The sequence below is a fragment of the Priapulus caudatus genome, unplaced genomic scaffold (assembly GCF_000485595.1).
Source record: "Priapulus caudatus unplaced genomic scaffold, Priapulus_caudatus-5.0.1 Scaffold914, whole genome shotgun sequence".
Classification (NCBI taxonomy): Eukaryota; Metazoa; Priapulida; class Priapulimorpha; order Priapulimorphida; family Priapulidae; genus Priapulus; species Priapulus caudatus.
The window spans coordinates 95419-105209 of record NW_014577975.1 but is presented as its reverse complement, the minus strand read 5'-3'; the positions used below and the strand labels follow the sequence as shown (position 1 = coordinate 105209).

Here is a 9791-nt window from a genome sequence, read left to right as displayed (position 1 = left end):
AAATTGTAAAACATTTGCAGCTGTTTACTTACAGCTTAATTACCGCAGAATTTTTGATATTGCCGTGTTAAGCGCTATATCCGTATGAAACATTTTAATGCGTTAGCGACTATATTTAGTCGCATTTTCACAAGCTAGGTGATGGAGCTAGCCACAGACACGTGGCAATACTACTGACTACGGTTTGTGTCAAAAGCTGTGTATGACGACGCTGTCTGCCCGCTACTACGCCTAGCAACTAACACACAGCCAGGCCAAAAAATGCCTATATTCACATTAATACATCATCAGGAGGATGAAACTGAATTTAGTGGTTATATAACCTCTTCTAGCGTTTCTTTTTAGCATTGCCCGCGAATACTGGATGCACCTGCATTACCCTGCGAGCGAGAACAGAGACCGTAAAAACATACATCGCCAGCATATAACTCAAAGATACACGGAAAGCTCGAAAACTCGCCAATAAACTCTGCAAGCAGATAGACACAGGATTAGCCAGTGCACTTACTCGCATCTCCAGGCCCATCAGCAACGCAGTAGCCAGCAGTCTGTGCTGCGCCGATTCGGACGAAGGTTTGCTCGGTGTCGTCTTTGCCGTCATTAGATCGCTGCCTTCCCACACCGTTGGCAAAGCCGCGAATCTGCGGCGGCGGTGTAGGCTGTGCTGCACCGAGAGCGGTGGACAGCTGTCCCCCTCGTACGTCACTGGCGGCTGCTTTGTCACCGCCATGTCGATGTCGCGCTAGTCGCAGCCGGGTGACAGCATACGTTATGTCGTCGGCCTCGATGAGTATTCCTTTTCTTCCATGACGTCCGTTGTTGCCGATTCGTCACGAACACCATGTCACCGCTTCTGGATCCTATAAGAAGCCAAATGTGGAATTGCTGGTAAGTGGCGCCGAGGGGGGGGGGGAGGCGCCGTTCACAAATGTTGAAGTATTACTTATCACCTCATTCATCTTTTCACGATTATATCAGCTTAATTTATTATTATATATATATATGATATATACGCGCGCTCACCACACAATGCATATATATATATATATATAATATTACAAAACTTGTTATTTAGTGACCACTGTCTAGAACTTACGCTACGGGTATGCTCTAGCTATCTTCGCAGCTGATATAGACATGAAATGGATCGAACGTACCGGCAGTGTTTTTGGGAAGACGCCCGCCACTCGTTTATGTAGTTCGATCGACAGCGTTAGCCGGAGGCACGCTCCATCGTTCTCTTCGCGCTGACACCTAGCGTCTCGGCTTCAGTGTAGCCGTCGGCAACGTCCCTCACCTTGAAGCCAAGATTCGAAGAACAATGTGACGTCAGTGGCGTCTCCACGACACGTGATAACCTTATCTGCAACCGCAAGATGGCGATTACGATGATGACATGATGACGTCACCACATGTGCGCAACGCCAATGAAATGTTCGATGTAGTAATCACAACACGCATATGTAACCTGCTCGGTGCAGCATGATGTCACGTATCAACGAGCGTATACGCGATCATCGTATAAATAATTACGTAACACATTGCGTACATAAGTATCTACGTAAGTACTGGACTGGAACTACTACGTACTGGAAATCGACGTCTATTGATTAATTAGCATCGATAAAAAACGATAGAAACGAAAACGAAGATGGTAAATATGGGACTCTGAAAATCAGCTAAAGTTCAAAATGATGTTCAATCCTGTTTGTTGATGAAACAACTGGGGGATCGTTTCGTGTTTTACACTCACCCAGCAGCGTCGGTGTAAAGGCTGTATCTCCTTCACGCATTACCGCGCCAACAACAGCCATCACGAACAGTGTAGTGTGGAACTTCATCATGATGATCTCTGCTTATATCTGTAGAAACAGAAATCACAGGTAAATATATATAAATACCTGACGGAATGCATGCTCGTAAGTAAGAAACAGGAAAGAAATAGTGAACGAACAAAAAAACTTTACAAAGAACGAGCACGCGCGGGCTGCGTGCACATGCAGTACAATATATATATATTATGAGATATTTTAGCTGAAACGCACAAAGCTCGTTTTTCACGCAGTCACACACGCAATACGTATACGCAATATGCCAGTAAAGCGAAGTACGAGTTACAAATTATTGTCCTTATATCACATTGACAATTAATGCGATGAATCAATCTAATTCCAGCTCGTAAGCAGACGATAATAATACTGACTTTTAAGTTATAGTCGAGCATAACACAACCCGTAAACGATCACCACACAAGAAAAAGTTGCAACGAACAACAAATGAAAAATACGATATCAGAACAACACTTACCTTCACACGTGGAATGCTTGCACGCTACGATCAGGTTTGACGTGAGTGTGTGTGATCTTGCATCGCCCTCCTCCCATGTTTTATAGGAGAGCCGTCAGCCCGCGGGTGTGGGGGACTAGGTGAGAACCGGATTGTTCAGCGCTTGGGCACGGTCGACCCCGGGTCCCCGTTACTTCGTCCCAAGCGTGCTCCGCGCGATTGCTATATAAACAATAGCATCCCGTTGATAGGCGAGAGGTGGGCCTCATCCCAATATCAACAAGGTGGTCCTGACTCCAAATACCAAGACATTGGGGCTTACCCTAATATCAACAGTGTGGTCCGGACTCCCGGTACCAGCACGGAGGGCCTCGATCACCCCAATATCAACACGGTGGGGTCTTACTCCAAGGGTGGTCATGACTCCAAAACCAACACAATACTTAGCACATAACGAGTCAATCATAGAGCATCATTGTTGTCTAAGTAACAAAGTATTTGTTGATTGAACACGGGCCGCTGCTGCGGTTAATGGACGATGGGTTGGTTTCGATCCCATTAACGGGACCATGATGGGAGCTATGCCGGCAGGTGGGTGCTTGGGGTTAGGGTAACGGCCGCATACATTCCTGTAGAAACAGTATACGTCACTACGCGCATCTACGTTCTCATCGAGGTTGATGAAAGAACAATCATAGCTAATGCTTTACCGAGTGGCTCTAACGAAAAACCGCTTTGTCAAAGTAGAACGAGTATGTGTGTGGCCGTGAAACACCTACTATGAAAAGTCCTATTTAATTACTAGGCGACATTTCACTGCCCGCGGTATCACAAAGCTTCTCTCTGCCCATCGATCACGCGGTAACGCGGTGCTTGCTCGTCGAAGATCTAAGATCTGGTATCGATTGGCAATCGTTGTTATAGATACGTACCTAGATACAATAATGTGACCCAGCACAAGGTGCTACTCTTGCGTTGGGTTTCATTATGGTATCTAATCCGTGCCACGCGCGTCCCCGGGGATATGGTAATCAATGGATCACCTATTGGTGTGCATTATCTGACAATCGTTAGAGAAAATGTAATCACGGCCCACACGCGCACATGTATAGTCACTAATGCTAAATGGTTAAACACCAGCAACTATATACCATCACTACGTATATACACTACACGTACAACAACAACAACAACAACACGTACAACAATTGTTTATTGTGTTATTGCACTGTGAGTAGAATATTATTTCAACGTTTTGCATTGCATTATTGTATTGCAACGTGTACGACCACGCACATACGTCACCACGTTCAACAATTGTCAATATAATAATAATAATAATAATAATAATTAAATAATATTATACATTATTATTATTTATATATTATTGTTATTACATATTAATTAAATATTATAATATAATATTATAATACCAATTGTCAATCACGACTATTGTTTAGACGATAGAAAACATCTATGTAACTTGCTCCGATGTGAGCGATAAACAACCATTTTGGCTATACCCCGCGTGATAAAACAAGCTTCCAACGCTGAAGTAAGTTAAATTCTCTCACAATTTTATATACTAGCAACATTTCTGCTTCTCATGTTTTTTCCTTGGATATTTTTTCTCAGGCAGGTAATGTTTGATATGTACGAAACAATTTCATTCACCATCGATCATCATAGGCCTAAACATATCAGCGGAACTATCATCATGACGAAGTCTTTATTCACTCCTGAATATATGTATCATACGTAGACGTATGTACGATCATGTTATCATATACGGGGCACATGAAGAGATATTGCTGCCTTTTGCATTGTGCGTTATTCTTACTCAACCTATATATTAAGCATCGAATTTAAAACGACAGTAACCGCAGTTTGCAACCCTACACGACAGACAGACAGCTTTCGTGCCGTGGAGTAAATAGAATGGATTAAGAGCCAGGCGTAATGTTGGGTAGAAATGGCACGGTGTGTAAAGTACCAAAGTGTACATGCTAATGAATGATCATATATATATATATATATATATATATATATATATATAGCATATTCTATCTTCAATCTTGTCGATAAACTTTTAATGTGAACTAAAAGCGAATATCAATAATTTTATAATGCGCAATTGACAAACGATCGCGGGCGGGAAGCGGGCCGACATTACGTAAAAACACGAAACAAAACCGAAATACAAATCAACATTTTGCCCTGCCTACACAAAACAACGACACCAAAGCCTTGTTGCGGCGATTTACAGAGACTTGCCAGGGTTAACCATCGAACATAAAAGGCGCTTGCAGTTGATCCGCAGCAATCTTTCCCAGGCAGCTATAACATCTTTTTCTTCTCCGCCCGGTATGTTGTCCGACGCATCGCCTTCCCCGATTTGATTATTTATTAATCGAGAGATGGGCGCTGCGAACATGATGAGGCAGAACGAGTCTGACAACCTGGCACGTGAACGAGGATGAGCATCGACGACACAGACCCTTGGTTATATCGTGTCGCCGCTTTGCGTCGCTGCATTGTACATCATAGCCGCCTGTACATCGGATAAAAGCCGCGACGTACACGTCCCTCACGCTGTTGGCGTCGGCCGCCTGTCGTAGAGACTCGTGACACATCGGTCCTGGCGTCCGTCCGTTGACTCAGCGGCGAGCGACGCAGACGCGGACGCGGCGACCGGTAACGCATTCAGCCGAGGCTGAGACGGTAGTGCACAGATGGAGCGATCAGCGCCGATGGGAGTGGTGGGAGAAGAGAGAGGAGGGGGCAGGGCGAGAGTGGGAGAGGGAGAAGGAGGAAGAGAGAAGGACGGCGAAAGAGAAAAAGGGGTGAGTGGACACGCGCTCGAGAGAGAGAAGAGATGAGAAGAGAGAGAGAGAGAAACGAGAGAGGAGTAGAGACGAGAGAGAGAGGAGAGATGAGAGAAGAGAGGATTGAGGAGGAGAAAGAGGAGAGTAGAAAGAGGAGAGAGAGAGAGAGAGAGTAAAAAGAGGAGAGAGAAGGAGGATGCAGAAGCGAGGAAGGCCATGGAGGAGAGCAAGTGTGAGAAGAGAGGAGGAGGGAAAAGCAGAGAGAGAGAGAGCGAGGCAGAGAGAGAGAGAGAGAGACGAGAGAGACGAGGAGACGATAGAGGACGAGAGAAGTGAGCGGCTGCGCGCGCGGAGATTGGCAGCCGAGTGCAGAGGGAGAAGAGAAAGTAGATATAACGACATCCGCACGCTCTTACGGCCGACCAGCTAGATGGCACGACGTCGTCGTGCTCACGAGTGTTCTCTCGGAAATCGAACGTCGGAAATAATGAATTGACATATGATATACTGATTAGTATAATGAGTATGTATAATATAGCTGATATATGATATATGATTATATATGATTATGATGATATACTATATATGAATGTTATACGAGCTGCGCCTTTATAATCCACGCGACGGTCCGTACACGTGTACCACGACACGATATATATGACGTTCATTCATTGCTACTACTTCTTCCTGTTGGGGAGATTTTCTGTGATGCAGGGCCGTCATGCGCAAAGGATCGCTGCGTGCGAAAGGTATGAGAGACCCGATAAGATAAACCATATTAGCAGAGAAGGATAAGATGAGAGATAGAGAGCGACGATATATATATAAGGATAGAGAGAGATAGGGAGGAGAGAGAGAGACGAGAGGAGAGATAGAGAGGAGAGAAAGAGATAGACAGATAATAGATAGATAATAAAGAGGAAGAAGAGAAAAAGAGAGAGAGAGAGAGGAAGAAGAGAGAGAGGACAGAGAGGAAGATCAGAGAGAGAAGAAGAGAGGGAAAAGAGGTGGATAATGGGAAGAGCGAGAGAGAGAAGAGAAGAGAGATATTGAGTGAGAGAGAGAGAGAGAGAGGAGAGAGAGAGAGAAGAGAGAGAGAGCAGAAGAGAGAGAGGAGGACCAGGATAGAGAATTACGACAGATGATGGTCACAGATAAGAATTCTCCGGAGTATTTTTGCAGAGAGCAGGCGAGAATCTTAGTTTCACTTACCCCACGAGATGAAGATATCTAGCCAAACGCTCATTGAAATTGTTTTAGAGCAAAGCTCGCATTTCGGCAACTAGCGTGCATTTATTACACGACCTGATTTGCCATTTGTCAGAAGCGTTCGTAAAGTAATGCTACAAAAGTGAGCAGGGCGAAAATGATTTAAACGTATACGGCACGATCAGTTTATAGTGATGCTCATACGGGTCCGTTTGCCACCTGATCTACGCGCGAGAGTGAGCATGTGCAACAACTGATATTTTTTCGTCGAAATTGCTTGCGCTTTTCCTCGTCGGCATGCCCACGTTAGTTATTTAACTCATCTTTAGCACTGTTTTTGTCGGGCAAAGGTACTCTACATCAATAATTTCACTATGCGAATGGGAGAATCAGGACGTTGATCTAAACTGGGCGTTTCATAATAATCGAGCAGCGAAGCTTGGAATTAGAAGAAAAATTTCTTCTAACAAAATGTTTTTCATGATATAGTTCCCTCTCATGCTGGGAACACAACTCAAGAGCTCACGACAGATTTCTGAACACGCTACGAAAATGTTCTTCGCACGACTGACGCTTCGCAGATTCGTACACCAGCCTCTACCATATAAACGTTGTAAGTTTAAGTGCAGTAGTTTCGGCGCAACTATTAGTATAAGAGCAATGACATCAGTATTATTTTCAATAGAACTACCTGCCGGCATGTAAGTCCCTGGTAGTTATAAGTAAACATAACTCACTGAGCTGATACGAAAACGTCTAATGACTGGCCGCTTATATTTCTTAACAGGTAACCAAGTTTATCTTTCGCGTAGGTTCCCGTATTGCCGCATGAGAAATATATCCTTGTATGACTGTAGTGTTATCCTTGTATCTCACACAAGTGTATAAATACGAGCACGCGCATGTACTATCGCGCAGTAACACCGTAGAGAAGCTTAGCTGTATGACTAAATGTGAACTGTATGACAAGAACTATAGGCAAGAACGGAATACTCATTTTTTACATACACATGTCAATTTATATTCAACGTAACAATACAACGTCAGAACATTTATCCATCCACTAATAACACGGTTGACTGTTCTCGTTTTCTACGTGGAATTATAGCGGTATCACACAATACATGTTTAAAAGAAACTAGAGCCAGGTTAATTATTATACAAGATCTAGAATTAAACCGAATGCACACGACAGATAACACGAATGATCCACATCAATGTCTTAACCGTATTACATTTTATGTACACAGCTGACGTATCGCTCGTCGTTGTTTCGTTAAAAGCTAAAGTTCACAGTGTGGGTGCGTATTACTCAGGCATGGACATCACTAGCGTCGTAGACGAAACTCGTTCTCCCTCGCTCTCTCACTGCTACCTTCTCTCTCACGCTACTCTCCGCACGCTCTCTCTATATATCTCCTACTGTCCTCTCTTCCACCTAGCACACAGCCAACGGTTGTCATCGTCACTCTGCCGTGATGACGTGTGATGGCGCGGCGACGAGTGCGGCGATCGACTGATGAATGACGAAGACGGGCCAGACTCAGCGCCGAAGTCCTACCGCGTATGCAGACGCTACTTGCTGCTCTGGTGGCGCGGCAGTGGCAACAGCAAAACACGCATGTCACGTCATGTAGCCAGTCTTGCACGAGCAGAATTAACGAATACACGTAAGAGAACGAAGTGATATCGTGGCTGAATGAATATGATATATGCTCATGCCACAGACATATCGTGCATATCACATCATATCATACCATACAATGTATATCATACCATATTCATACCATATCATTCTACTATATCATCGAGGGAGTAAAAACGAGTTGAAGGCACGAAGTAGCGACTAGACAATACAATCTCCTTTCGGACACTACGTGTGAGCTTTAGCCGCCGATACACGCCATGTCTATAGATGAGCCATTATTGGTACTATGCCTTACCTTCTCTCTGTAGGTAACCGCGTTGGTCGACCCTCGAACGCTGGTCTCTCACTCACGCGCGCAGTTAGAACATCGCTCTGTAATAAGTCTCCAACTCCTGCTCACTCCCCCTCCCCGCTCGCACAGCTTTCCTCCGTCCTCACCGGGCGACACTGACAATACAGACGAATAACGTAAATAAATAATTTGTAAGTAGATTAATTTTTACTTAACATTTAACTCATTATTTTTTAATAAAATATAACTAAAATACAAATATGTAATAAATATATATATATATATTATTATTATAAAATATTAAATATATCGTGCATCGAGCCGATGACTAACCGTTCTGTCGGCAATCGAGGCCAAGAAACTAAGCGAACGCCTGGCAACGGAACGCACGATGTTGGCATCGGGAACTTGAATGCGGCTTAAGCGACCACTTCTCGACCCGACTGTCTCCGCCATTTTCTTCTGTACGGCTTCCGTCTGTATTATGTCCATCGACGTAGATCCAAACGTGACGCACCGCTGCGATGAGCAAAAAAAGGAATTAATACGCTATCATTAGTGCGTTAATTGCATCCGGATATATTTACGTCGACGAGCTACATAGAGATGTGCACGACCGGAATAAAAAATAAGGCAACTGATGTTAATTCAGAGCAATCGTTTATAGGGATTAATTACGTTAATTAATATTCGCGGTGAAGGTATTTAATCTCCAGGTTTGTTAGAGGACACCGATCAATATAAATACACGGAACAGAAATATTGAAAACAGATGAACGCCAAGGGCAATTGACTTGTCAAACTTGCGGCCACATGGGTCGTAGACGAAGACGTCGGGGTACTTGCCTCCAAATATACCATCCGTTGAAACTTCCGGTGTTATCGATTATTTTGCCTGTGATTGTTCGATATAGCTGCACTGCGCGCGTATCGACTGGAGTCCAGCCTGGGCTCTCGTCGGCTGCGCTGGAGAGGCGCGAGCCGAGGCAATCTTAGAGAAGAAATGTTCTGGTGAATAGATACCGTGTCGATGGACACAATGGCAGAGAGAGTTGGGCACGCGTACAGCCGGATACGATAACGAAACGCTAATGATCGGCGACAAAAATACACTGAAATGATACGTGTATGGCGACATAATACGATAAAGCAAACGCTTTGAGTAAAATTGTAAAGACATTGCAGGTGTTTACATAACAGTTATACTGCGGCAGGAATTTTTGTAGGGCAGACACTTGGCAAAATATACGACCTTACGGCTTGTGTCAAAGACGCGGTATTACGACTAGTGTCTGGCGCTGCGTAGGCGGCGTAGGCAGCCGGGGTGTATACGACGTGCGCCTGCGCTCTACCGCTAGCGAAGCTAACGAGCGGGGATCAGCCACGGCGAAAGAACATGTATAATATACATGAAGTACAATGCCATGCATGACGATGAAACCTGAATCGTGTATTGTAATAAAAACCCCGGTATTTCTAAATTTTGCTTCTGTTACGATTTCGAATTAACTCGGGCCCGCACTGGCACAAG

General features: G+C 44.3%; 2 long non-coding RNA genes across 2 annotated transcripts in view; both read right to left on the bottom strand.

The window, feature by feature from the left end:
* LOC106814369 overlaps positions 1 to 7852 on the bottom strand; it is a 13801-nt gene extending 5949 nt beyond the window's left edge. Inside the window, exons 1-2 of the long non-coding RNA XR_001394596.1 lie at positions 7790 to 7852; positions 3018 to 3019 (exon numbers count right to left, since the gene is read on the bottom strand). This is a non-coding gene — a long non-coding RNA (uncharacterized LOC106814369). The remainder of the gene's footprint in view (positions 1 to 3017; positions 3020 to 7789) is intronic.
* LOC106814371 lies at positions 1292 to 2415 on the bottom strand. Its single transcript, XR_001394597.1, has 3 exons — positions 2308 to 2415; positions 1754 to 1862; positions 1292 to 1363 (listed from the first exon to the last, which is right to left on the bottom strand). It is a non-coding gene; the product is annotated as an uncharacterized LOC106814371 (long non-coding RNA).
* Positions 7853 to 9791: the final 1939 nt, after the last annotated feature.